General features: G+C 35.4%; 1 protein-coding gene across 10 annotated transcripts in view; it reads right to left on the bottom strand.

Moving 5' to 3' along the window:
* Positions 1 to 14,007, bottom strand: part of CDH12 (cadherin 12) — a 568,098-nt gene that overhangs the window by 300,991 nt on the left and 253,100 nt on the right. For 2 of the 10 annotated variants that reach the window (XM_083824857.1, XM_083824863.1), the window contains exon 1: positions 11,784 to 12,825. The exons of the other annotated variants lie outside the window; for them this stretch is intronic. The gene's annotated coding sequence lies outside the window, so the exon portion shown is untranslated. Of the gene's footprint in view, positions 1 to 11,783; positions 12,826 to 14,007 lie in introns of those variants that run through there. 10 annotated transcript variants of the gene reach the window in all.

Below are 14,007 nucleotides of genomic sequence, written 5' to 3'. Positions count from 1 at the left end.
TAAAATTTCCACTATAAATTTATGTCTGCTATGACTCCCATAATAAGAGAACTAAAGGTAATGTAATGTTTTAGACATTTGGGATTTGACTCTCTGAACATTTACTTGAAAAATAGGAACTTTACAGAGGCATGCTGATAACATTTATATATATATATATATGTATATAAATACCACTGTAAACAGTAAACATCAGGGAATAAAGGGGTGGATGATAGTGTGAGGAAAGATAGCTGAATGATTTTTTTTTTCTTCCCAATTACAGCTACTGCTACATCTTTATCATCACTGCTACATTAACTATATTAATTATGCGTTGTACATTTTCTCCAACAATAGTGTCCTAAGAACTATCTAAGATAATTAAGATTCTATGGTGTTAATTTAATTTGATGTAAAATTCATTTATTGTGAATGCTAGAAGAGGTATTATTCACCCATGTAACTAACATAACATATATATTTATATATAAAAGTTATAAATATTTCTCTTATAAATGTTCTCTTATTCACATATGGAGAACCTGCATTCCTCCAAGCAACACTGAGAACCAGATTTTCATACAGCCCAAACACATGTATATGCCATGTTTGACTATACAGTTTCCTATGCCAAATATGTATGTGGAATTTTTCCAGTATTACTGGAACTGATGACTGGAAGGCTGACTCTGTAACAATAAGTACCTTGAATGACTGCAAACAAATTTAAGTAGAAAACCCACATCTTTAGTTCGCAAACTAGAAAAAATGAGTTCATTGTGTTGTAAAGAGATTCATTAATATTCATCTAAAATGCATAAATTATATATATATAAAAAAAAAACAACACCAAGTATAGAGAACCCAAGTAATAATTCATGAAGTTATTTAATATAATGAGGAAAAATATTAAATCTGCAAAACCATTCCGATACTGTTAGCCTGCAATAAGAAAAATCCATAAGAAAATAATAAACTTTCTCTAGCTGATAGAAGACCAGAAGTAAATTTTCAGCCAAACTACATTAAAAGGCCAGCACAACATATCCCAGTCTGCTGAACGTTACCTTACCCTTCAATACAAAAACAGATGTGAACGAATACAAGATTCCTTTCGGTGCCTGTTTTACTCCAAAGGTAACAATGTTTAATTAAGCTTGATTACGAACTGCCATTCTCTCCTGAACCGTGAATTTATCTCTTGTAGTAAAATATGGAATACTGGATGTCCACTTATGATCAACAAAGTTTGGCCCTAAATTCCCCAAGTTTACAGGAAATGAGCTAATGAATTGATTGAAAAATAACAAATGACACAGTGCTGTTTGTATACTCACTTTTCTTTAAAATATAACTTTTAATTAAACATCAATAACTCCAGACAGTAAATTCCACTGATGAAAATCATGTATATTTTGCAATATTTTGTGATACATGGGAATCATTCCAAGAAGGCTTTTTATTTTCTTTTATGAAGCATATACCATTCAACATTTTATGTTTAGTAAAATAACTTGCCTACAGTTACTTTGGCCAACGGGGTATGTACTCAATTAAAAATGTATTTATACCATAGGCTAAACTACCAAAGACATGAAGATCCAGCAGACTCGTGAACTTACTGTGGATTTTTGAAGCAAAATACTAGAGAAATTTCAGAAAAAGAGAGGGGGATTAAAGTTTAAAACAATCTATGCCAGTTAGGGGCTGCCTATTTTCCATTTTTCCAGAGAAAGTCAGGAATAAATGTCATTAGAGGGCTGTTAACTTATTTATTGACTATGCAAAGACAGGTATGTTCTTAAAACTAGGGATGACCAATCAAAACAGTCAAGTTGAACCCAGGCAAAGTATTATGCAAGTTGGAGCTACAAGCTCTATCGGTGAGAACATGATGTACTATTTATTTTTAGCAAGGAAAAGTAAATAATATGCAGGTTGCCTAGACTAGCTGATATAAACTGCCTTTGCTCGTCTTTTCTTCTAGTTACTTATGATTTGTAGTGCTTGAGAGGATAAACAGAATCACAATGTCTATAAATTAACGCCACATTTCAGTGCTATCAAAGCTGAGACACAGCTGGAAGGATTCTATATAGCAAGGCCCCAAACACAGTAACTTTTTTTTCCATGTCACCATTTCAGCATGAGTAATACCATTAAGAGAAGTTTCCTGCATACCTTTTTGAAAGACTAAGTTCCTGATTATAAAACTAGTTATTATGAAGGGATATACTGTGTGTTCTCAAGCAACCAAATCTACCAGCACTGGAAACTCAATTATACCACGAATTAATATTTCATAAATTAAATTTCATAAGATATAGTTGGGTGAGCAGAGTGACTGAATTAAAATTTGATTTATAATTAAAAACTTATCAATCATTTCAAGAGTATGAGCACAACCCACTTTACGTATTCGTTACTCTACTCTCTCCAAAAATTGTAACAACTTGTCAGGCTGTGTAAATCATCAGTTCTGTGCAGCCGACAATGTTTGTGGCAATGCAGTGTGCATTTAGAATGGATCGGCAATGGCATAATGATTCATTACATTCCTGATATGCTTACCACACTAGAAAGCTATGAATATATGGAGAAGGATTAAATTTCAAAATTATAGAAATCTCAAATTGTAAATAGCTCTGTATTTTGGCAAGCCATGCATGATTATCTCAGAGAGAGTCTGGGCAAAAAAATGGGAAGAAAGAGACCTTCAGAGAAAGAGATAAGAACCATTTTATAACAGCGTCTGTATGATTACTTATCCATTAGGTCAGAATGGGACTGAAAGTGCCATGAAGTCATTAGGAGTCTTTCAACAGAGTTAAGAAGTGTGGAAAGGTGGGGAGAGTCTGAAATATGAGTCATTACTTCCTTTATAATTATAATTTTGACGATACCAATGCTGATATAGCTGATTAGGCTGACATATTTACAGATTCCTCATTTGGCATGGTTGTATTGTTAAAGTTCAGGTGATATTGAGGCCTTTGTGAACACATTATCCCTGCTAAAGAGGAGAATGGCTTTTGTTTTCTGTCAATACTGTTTTAGGAGTCAGTCCTTTATAGACAGAGTATCATCTGTTCGATTAAGCAAAAGTTCTAGTAAATTTGAGGACTCACAAAATTTTCTCCGAAGTTGAAAAGCTAGCCATTTGTAAAACTGACTTCCTGGATCAAAGTCAAAATTCTCAATACCTTGTCCATACAGTTTCATGTAAATAAATATACTCGGCTTTATCAAGAAGTATTAGAGTATGCTGTTAGGTATGCATTTTGCCAACTAGATTGTTAAATAGAAAACACTTCTGTAAGACACACTTCATTACATGGTGCTTCTGGTAGAAAGATTAGTAATATTAATACCTAACTTAATTAAAACTCTGGCCTTTTCAAAAACAAACAAACAAACAAGAACACTTTTGATTAGCATTAATAACTTAAGTATTTTGCAAAATATATGTTTAAATTTTTGAGTTAAACAGACTGCTAATAAACCAAGTAAAAAAAGTCATGAAGACAGAAGTCCCCAAATTTTTTTTTCTTGTTTATTTCTTGTTTTGACCTCACTGAAAGAAAGAAATCAAATATACTCTCTTTTCAAAAACATTTAACATCAGCAACGTTTTAACCCAGAATTCAGAATTCTGCCTATTAGTTCTCTGAACACCTGAGCGATGCCTGTTGAGCAGTGCTACTCAGCAGTTCCTTCCCAGCTCCTTGCACACGATGTCTCTTAGCAACTACTCTGTTGCTCATCCATAATCAGCCCGTGTTCTCCATGGCATAATTAGAAAGCTGTGGGCTGTAGCGGCAGTAGAGGACCTGAGGCCTTCAAGAGTATGACAAAGGTGCAAGTCCCATATGCTCTTTTATGTAAAGGCACTGAAGTCAGCTAAGCAAGTTATTTTCTGGTATTGCAGACAGGGGCAGAAATAAACCAACCACTGATTTTCAAGGTCTGCATTACTACTTCAGCAAATCAATGCAGATGCTGAAGTTGCTGTATGTGTGGTTTAAGCGCAGAAGGACAGTAGAAAAATAGGAGAACTGTTTGGTAGGTGTATTTTTTTGTCTCCTTACACAATGCCTTTTCAATGCGTTCCTCTTCACATCAACCACTTATGGCACTTTACATATGCCATTGGTTTTTAACATTGCTATTCTTCCACTACATTACAGTAGAGCATGAGACGAAAGCTTTAGATATCCTTTTGAACAAAAATGTGTTATTTCATTGTCTTGGTGCTTTTCAGAATCGTAGGCTTACCATCTAATTCTAGTAATAGGTATTTATTCATCTGTGCATTCTTCCTTTTCTCAAAGCATTCAAAAGCCTTGTGTAATCTGCAAGGAATTCGTGATCTCAGTGTCTTTGTGAAGCAACAAATAAGATTCCCCTTTTACAAACAGGATACAGAATAACTATGTTTCTGGCAGATTGGAAAGTTGAACCCACACACTTTTAATCTCAGACCAAACCTTGTCTCTGGTTAAATAAATACTAAAATAGTTGCAAAGTGGATAGGTGCTTTCACCTGAACCCAGTACAGTAACCACATAATAATTTAATGAAAACCTATCCTGCAGGATTAAAAATACATATATATATATATATATATATACTGTGAAAATGTAAACAGAGAAAACGTGCTTCTGATTGCAGTGTGAATAATATGCAAATAACCATACCCTGGTATTTGTGTTGGGGTTAATTCATATAGGATGGCAAAAGACAAAAGAATAAAATAATAAAGCGTGAGCTTTAAAATAAAGAGAAACATAAAATTCATCTGCTTGGCAGCAGGAATTTATGGCTGAACCTCATAGTCAGATCTGGAGTTTGGACATGCACAGCAATTAAATATGACTAGAGCTAACACTTTCATATGGCTTTATCATGGTTTAGAGATGGAAAAAATCAGAATCCAGCTGAAAAGGGGTATTAAAGAATGCTAGACAGAAAACAAAAAGGGAAAGAGATAAGGGAAATTCTTGAGTAAAGGATAATGCTCTTCAATGCAGAAATATTAATTAGTATGGTGTTGTAAGAAATGAAACATTTTTGACCTTAGAGATTAGGAAAAACACAGGGAAAGTGGGTATTTACATTAATACTATTCTGTAGCAATAGAAACCAATTAAAATGCATAACAAATGCATACCAAAATGGCAGGTTTTATGATAATAGGTAGGATCTTTTTGTCTTTCAAGCAGATTTTAGCAAATAGTTAACTCCTTTAAAAATTTTACTGCTGGAGTTTTTGTTATGGTTAGTTCTCTGAGAGTGAAATTATAAACAATCCACCCTATTATTGTTTTAATATTTGTAAGAATTTTTTCACATTAAGAAATAGTGGTTTTGTTTATTAATTTTTCTATGTGTGGGAGCTTAATCTAGACTCTGGAATCAAACTGGCTTTTTACCATTCATATATTCACAGGTAGAAGATTCTGCAAGTCATGTCAGCACCTCAAATAGACATGTACAAACCACTACCAACACCTATTGCATCCAAAGAAACAGTTTAAAATAAAACAATGGTGGCAGTTCTTTCCTTTAAAAATGCAGCATATTTAATTCTACCTAAATATTTCAAAGTAATGTCACCTATTTCTATCCCCCCCAATGTCTCTAGAACAAGCTAAAATGAATCTGTTTGTCCAATGTTTTCATTTTCTTTTAGCCTCTTATACCACTGTCCTTTAAGTAGTTCTAATATGTTACAGAAGCTTAAGTTTTAAATATTATACATTTTAAGCCCAACACATTTAAGAGGGATGTTTTTATATCAATGTCAATTCACAAACTAAGTAAAATGAACCAGAAATTACTCCGATATTGCAATATTTGACCATACCTCATTTTTATTCCAGTTACCTCAGATATCCAGGTAAAAAGACAGTAAAAAGCAATTTCAGAGAGAAATTATCATTACTGAAACACTCTGAATAAAACCAAAGAAACATACTTTGGACATACATGGATTGCATTTTTATCTGTTTTTTTTTTTTTCAGGATCTATCTGGACAAGCAATACTCCAAGATAATTTTAAAACTATTTTTATTATTATTCCCAGTATATTTAGTGTGCTAACCTAGGACTGAAACAGTATCACAAAAGAAAAAGGAAAAATGCACCAGTTAGTAATATTAAAGCAAGACTTAGAAAAGAGGTACAGTTCTTAAACTAAAAGGTTGGAATAAAGATATTTTAAATAAGCCGATGTTCAAAATTGTTGCATTTTAAAGTCCCTATGTCATACACAGTAACTATATGTCTGCTAAATCTTGAGGGAATGAGGGTATCTTAAACAAAAAGTTGCTTAACAAAGAATTTACTATCTGGAAAATTTGTGGAACATGAAGAATGTGTTACACCCAGTCACACAGTTTTGTCACTACATGTGCATTGGAGATGGAAGTGGTAATACTGGTGTAATATTTCATGAAATGTGACATGCTAATGAGTGCCATATCAACATAATAAAACAGGAATAGATGCCTTTTCTGCCCAATTAAAACAGAAGTTGTATTACTTTGAGCCTTTTTTTTTTTCTTTTAAATGATAATCTTCCTTCTTGAAATCTTAATTTACAGTAGACCACCAGACTAAATTAGATCTATTTCACCTCCTCATCTTGCCTATGGAATACAGGAGGAGATACATTTAGCTGTATTTGAACAGAGTGAGCTTAACAAGAATATTTTGTCCATTCTTAGGCATACACACGTGACCATCTGCACGTTTTAAGCCCTTATGAAGGAAAAGAGAGGGACACTAATTGCCTCTGGAGATCATGACCATTCTGTCTTAAGGATATCTGCTGCTAAAATTTTCAAGCCAAGACATACAGTAGGTGGGATGTTCTCCTTGGGGGACTAAAAAGTTCATCTTAATTATATATTTTCTCCACCGCACTTGATAGAAGGTCTCCCATCTGGCATAAGACTATTGCAAATTACACAGCAGGGTGACAAGTATTTCCAGTTGTTAGCAAATGTGTTGACTGGATTCCAGTGGTTGCCCGAGAAATCCTGAATAATACACTTTTTACACCTGGTGCATTAAAAAAAGATTTCATTATAACCCATTATTGTAATGGGCAAACGAATGCCAAGAACATATTAACTACTGTACCAATAATGAATATAATGCATAATGTAGTGAGTAGTTTGCATTTCAACTGCTTCACAACATTCTTGTAAGACTAACCATAAAGGATCTGGCTGGACTTTTGAAAAAATGTTCAACTTTTCTTTTTTTTTTTCCCCTGTAAAATTTTGCAATTCCAATTAATTCCTGAATTTTATATGATGTAATGTTATAGGTTTTTAAAAAGTAGTAAGTTTTGGAGTGACTTTAAAGACTTTACCTACAACTAGCACTGGGTTTCTTTAAAAATATTACAGGTTACGACTTCAAGAATATAAAATGACCAGCACTGTTGTACAACTTCAAATGACAGCATTTGAAAGAAAGTAGAAACAAAATACTGCCCTGTACAAAGTACACCCATGAATGACTCTAAACAATTTCAAATATTTACATTTTAAAATCAAAATAATACAAGTGTAAAAAAGAATGCATTCTTTCCTAAATTATACCTTCTTTCATATTCATGCAACAAGTTTGAAACGGGGTAATCTTGGAAACGGGGTAATGTTGGAATGTTTGGGTTTGCTTTTAGCTGGAGAAACAAAATTAGGGAAGCAGCAAAATCAAAGGATGCACACACTGATAATGTGTGCAGAGACATACAAGGGAACTCAGAAGTCTTTTTTGAATCATGGCAATCTTGTAGGGAAAAGTGAAAGCAAAAAAAAATTCAATATCCAGATATACTTAGTGGTTGGAATAGCACCATAGCTATCAAATAAATGATGTTATAAATAGCATTGAATAAACTAATAGTGGTAAATATAAGACTCTACTTGACTGGCTCTGCACAATTAATCAAGATTCAAATAAATGCTTTGTCAATATATGCAAATGTTTGGATCCCCTTTCATTCAAATTTTGAAGAGATCTTAATAAAACCGACAGAGTTTAGAAGAGCAGAATAGCAAGAACTCCCAGAAGGTTCCTGTATGAAAAATAAGAGTACTAACTGTTCCTGAAGAGAAATCTGAATCTATTTCAATATTTTTCCTAATTATGTATAGCAAGTAACATGTTTTGAAAATTATGTCAAATGGGAGGTAATTGTTGCCAGAAGATGAAAAGGGGTCATTGTTAAAGTGGTACCATGTTAAAGTGGTTTTATGTTGCCAACACTAACCTGAGTGCTCCAGACGCTAAAAAAGTCATAACCAATATGCAAACCTAAACTCTACTAGTGGAATGAAGCAATTGTGACTCTTTTTGCACAGATGCAAGAGCTGTCTATCATAAATTCCGTATTCAGCTATCTTAACAGTGGATTTTTATTTTAATGATCTGTAACAAAGGGATGATTTTGTTCATTTTGCAAATTTATCTTACTCTATTGATTTCAGTCAGCTGAGCTGCCAAACATGGATAGTGAAGTCTGTGCACTGAAAATAATCCTTTTAAAGAATGTATAGGAATTAAAAGAATACTATATATCTGCACTACAGGAATCTGATTTAAAATGTAGAAACTCAAGTCTAGTTTTGGTGTTGTGAGAAACTAAAAGTAAGCAGATTAGGTCACATAACATTGATATCTATTAGATGGCAAATGCTCACAAATTTTTGCTTGATGAGAAGAGTCAGTCATTTGAAAGAGAACACCTTTCAAATATCTTTTCTTTGTTCATCTGAGTAACTTTAAAATGGCTGCCTTTCATATTTCAGTTAAAGATGATTTTTTCACAGGTTAATGCGGCCCTCTAAACAACATTTACTCATGAACAGCCAGTAGCTATGTGGACAGAAGTGTATTTTGTAATGTAGACTCTACTACATATTCAAGAGGAAGAAGCTCCATAGACATTTACTTTTCCAAGACATGAATTTGGAATACTTTAAATTTGAAGTATTTATCAGATTCAGTCTGTCAGCTTCAATACACTAGTTTACTCTGTTACAGAAACATAAAAGAACCCTTCATATCTCAGTGCAAAGTAATCTTCCCTTTGTACCACATTCTCATCTGGTACCGATCAAGATAACTGAGGGAATCTCATTTGATGCCAGCAGATAAACTGGCTACAAGTTTTCTTCTTCCTAGTATATCAGTAAAGAGGAAAGTACTGGGTTCTGGACTTTTCTTCTTCCTCTTTTTCTCAACCAAAACTACTATATATTTGCAGTGATATGGTTGATAACAACACTATTTATATTGTTTTTAAAATTAAACCCTTTAAAGATTTCAATTTCTTTCTTATTTTCTAAAACAATCCCATTGTCTTTTCATGCTTTACTTTACGATTCGGATCTTCCCCTAATTTTTTTTTTCCTTGACTAGTAGTAGTGTCCTTTTCCTACTGTCATTGCTATTGCTACAGTGAAATGTACTTCACGAAGAGTCACTCACATTTATTTCCTAATTGTTTTGCAGCTGCATTTCTCTTTATAGGTACAATGCAATATGTCTTTCAAACCTCCTTCTTCACAAGTTTGAAATTTCTAGCATGCTTTGTTTCCTTATTTTGAAGTATGAGTCATTTTAAATTACGGCCAGAAGAGTCATGTCAGTACTGAGCTCTGCTGTATCACAATGCTGCATTTATTCTTGACAGCATACAGTAGGTTGTAGGAACTGAAATGTGTTTCTCTTTTCTAATGTGCTTTCATTCCTGGTTCTTACTCTTCACTATTTATTTTACTCCCCATGGCTCACATTAATCTAGAATTTATCTAGTCTCAGCTTGACTTTGAACTGTCTGTTGTCTGAATATCCTAACTCCATGGGCTCAGCTTTTCACTTTCTTCAGCTTGTCTCTTTACTCCCCACTGGTTTATCATACAGATAAATGCACTTAATGCATTATTATGGCTGCCTGGTGCAGCGGTGCTAACTTTCCCTACCTCCTAAGGCTAGGATATTCAGTATGTTCAAAAGTGATGCATTCCCATATTATCATTCCATGAGTATGATGAACAGGGAAGGGTAGAGCTCCTTAATGGCACTGAGAGCAGTGCCATTTACTGAGGAAAACACAAACACTTGCACAGAAGTAGATGGATATAGCAGTCCTCTGTTTTGTTTTTATATGCAAAAGTTCCTTTCCCAAGTTGTAACAAGCTTCTCCCCAAACTGTGTTATATTCTTCCCACAACTGGCTTCTGTAAGATGTTCTAGAGAGTTTTGGACCAAGAACTCTAGAATCTTCTCTTCAACTTAGGCAAGATAACATATACTTAGTAAAGAATGGGAAATAGATCAACAATGTAGATCAGTAATGTTGATCTATTTCAATAGATCATACTATTTTCAATAGTATTGCTTCTCACCTTTCAATAGTACAGGCATTATCAGACGTGGAGGCTCCATCCAAAGTCTTGCATTTAATGGACATCATGGGAACAATTCTCCATGAATTTACCTTTTTCTTCCTAAATCCCTCTATGCTTTTGATTTTATCCTTTGCCTGGTAATCTCATAAGAGGCCTCTTACATTTTTGTGTAATGAAAAGTATCAATCAGTTTACTTGCCTTCTCTATTTAGCTTAAATAGCTCATAAAGCAGAAAAAACTAGCTTTTAGCATGAGCTGGACACAACACGTATTTGAAAATGTTAGGACATGAATTATCTGTGCTCACATAAAGCACAACCAGAATTATTTTTTAAAAAACAAAATTACTAGTCAATAAAGATATTTATATTCTCAACTATTTGACCAAAGTCATCATGCTTTCTGAGCTAAATGTTATAATCAGAGGTCATATCCAATTCTTAACCAGTTACTGCACACAAATAAAAATGTAAACTAAAATCCTCATAAACTGAGTACCATTTGTGGAAAACAAACAAACAAACAAACAACATATTACACACATTATGGTTGCACAAGCTAATTTCTTTGTATCATAGTCTTCTGAATGGAGTTTTGCAAGTTATCTACTTTAAGCTCAGCAGTTTCCCCCTTGTTTCCCTTATTTGCTGAGACAAGAAAATTACTGGCATGCTAATGCATCAGTATTTTAAATGTAGATTTTCAAAATCCAAATAAGGAAAGAGTTAACAGTTATTTTCTATTTATGGTGAAAAGTGCCAAGAGCTTGAAGAAAATGACATAAAAGCAAAAACCATAATTCTTGATCAAGAAAACAAACCTGCTCAGTGATAAATAGCCAAAACATTAGTGAGGAAAATGAAGAGAAGGGATATAACTAAGCCAGAATCATTTTTTAGATAAATTCTACCTAACTACACTGACAGTGCAGCAGCACGTAGGAAAAAACAGATCACACTTAAAGGAATATTACTGCTTTATATAAAACCACTTCTTTTTTCTCCATACAAAATTCCCCCTCCCCCCCATCTCCAATCAAAAGCCTCTTAAAGTTTGGCTCATAAAGTAAACATAGGACTTGTTCCTTCATCACTGCAAAGATGTTTATTGAACTCTCGAGTCCTAATCTTACATGCTATCAGGTTGCTAGTCACTCAGCAACCAGTCTGTCGTCTTTACTCTAGTTATAAAAAGTTTTATAACCTTTCTGTCTTTAACTAAGGTTTTCTACCCTTTCACTCTGCTTCTGTGCTGGGAAATAAACCAGGAAACCCCTACACAACCCTCCAGCTTAAAACACTTAGAACTTGTATAGCAAGTACTTTATGCCCAGTACAGCTGCTGGCAGAGAAATTGGCTCCGATCTTACCTCCCACGTCTCCTGTAGCTCAACCGCTTCCGCTGGGTAGTTGTTTATTTCTCTTTTCCTTTCATATCCCTGACCTTTTTTCTAATGTGTTGAGCAGAGTTTGGAGTCAGAGTGATGAATGAGATGTGATGATGAGAATCATAGTGAGGGTGCAGCGTGCAGGGTTCTTTCTCGGGCAGCATAGTAGCAGACGGAGGGGGGGGGAAGTGGAAATCTGACAGGTTTAGCTTGCTGACAGCCCATGTTTATAGGCTCTGTAAAGAATACAGATGAGACAGAGGAAAGGCAGAGACGACAATGACATAATAAATCTTAGCTACAGTGTTTTCAACCCGAAAAAGTGAAGAAATAAAATCATGTTTGGGATGCTGTTAATGGTTAGGCTGTCACTGAACAGAACCTCTTCACTGTCTGTTTCTTTAGATGAGATTAATAGATACACTACACTGCTCTGTACATACTTCTGCCATCTGCACAGAAAATTGCAGCCCTCTCTCCCCTTTGACAGCCAAATACTTTAGGTAATGAGTTAGGCATTCCGGTTCTGATACACAGGGTGATGTATCTGCATACTTCTCCTAACCTAGAGGAGAATCTTTAATTAATGTTTCACAATGCTTTGAAGACTAAAAAATAAAAATAAAGAGAAGGGGTAAGAATAACAACCAGCCTTCATTATGAAAGAAAGAATCGTCTCCTCAACTGCTTCAAACACTGAATGTTTGACTTTAGTAGAGCTATGCCAGTTTATACCAGGTGAGTTTCTGGCCTCTATTTTTTACTTGGGAAAAATTCCAAGTAAACTTTCAGTAAATTCCAAGTTGCTAAACAAAGACTTCAGAATTAAAGCTAATACCATTTTGTTAAATGCTCTGTTATGTTTCTTTTTTTTTTTTTTCCTCCAAAGCTTAACTACCAGATACAGTAAAAGTTGCCTTCACTGTTTTGAATACATACAACATGACGATAGCTCATCTGATGCAACCTGACCATCCACATTAACTCCAAAAGGCTACATCCTGCAGACAGATTTCTGGAGTTCCATTTATTCCTGCAAGAGCTACAGCTTTTCACGATTCCCACAAGAGGAGAGGAGAGGAGAGGAGAGGAGAGGAGAGGAGAGGAGAGGAGAGGAGAGGAGAGGAGAGGAGAGGAGAGGAGAGGAGAGGAGAGGAGAGGAGAGGAGAGGAGAGGAGAGGAGAGGAGAGGAGAGGAGAGGAGAGGAGAGGAGAGGAGAGGAGAGGAGAGGAGAGGAGAGGAGAGGAGAGGAGAGGAGAGGAGGGGAGGGGAGGGGAGGGGAGGGGAGGGGAGGGGAGGGGAGGGGAGGGGAGAGGAGAGGAGAGGAGAAGAGAGGAGCGGAGAGGAGAGGAGAGGAGAGGAGAGGAGAGGAGAGGAGAGGAGAGGAGAGGAGAGGAGAGGAGAGGAGAGGAGAGGAGAGGAGAGGAGATTAAGCATGTAAACTATCACTGTAAATATTTTTATTATTTTTTAGCTATTATCATTATCATCACATAGCAATGAAAGGCAGTGAAGGTAAGAGCAGACTTATACCTAACTACTGGCAAGGACAGAGCAAAGTTCCTTCCTTGTCAGAACCTGTAAAATCTGTGTCCCTTTTCATTCATCTGAGTCCAGTGCTAGGAATGGGAATTACAATACTCTCCTTCCCGCTCTTTGCAGATTACCTTATTGTTGAATGTAGTAAAGAAAAGAAAGTGGCCATTACACCCAACTGAACTAACAGAAGAGGTCAAAGAGTACTTCGTGAATTACAATTTAGGCAAAAGAAACACACTGCAATATGCATGTGTTTTCACTGCTGTCTTCCAACAAAGACATTTACTTTCAGGCCAGCTTTCATGCTTTTAATAGCCGATTTGTTATGACAAAGCTGGTTTGGCCTCCAAAATTGTGCCTGCCAACCTACAGGCCTAATCCAAACCAGGGCAGATGACCCATCCATCAACATGCAAACAGAATACCCTTAGTTTTACACTGTGTGAAAGGAAGAAGCATAGAGGACAAAAAGTGCTGTAGCTGCCCATTAGACCAACGTACCCTCATTGAGCCAGGGCTGTGTGCTAAACTCATACAAAGTTAGACTTGTAGAAAGGGTAAGTTTTCATGATAACCGGATCTCTTTAAGGCACAGAAGAAACAGCACAATAATCACTAACCATTTCTGTGAGCAGGAATGATTCTCTTCCTGAACTTGGGGGGGGCA

Source organism: Anser anser (genome assembly GCF_964211835.1).
Source record: "Anser anser genome assembly, chromosome: 2".
Taxonomy (NCBI): domain Eukaryota; kingdom Metazoa; phylum Chordata; class Aves; order Anseriformes; family Anatidae; genus Anser; species Anser anser.
The sequence above is the reverse complement of the archived record's forward strand: the minus strand, read 5'-3'. Positions and strand labels throughout refer to the sequence as shown.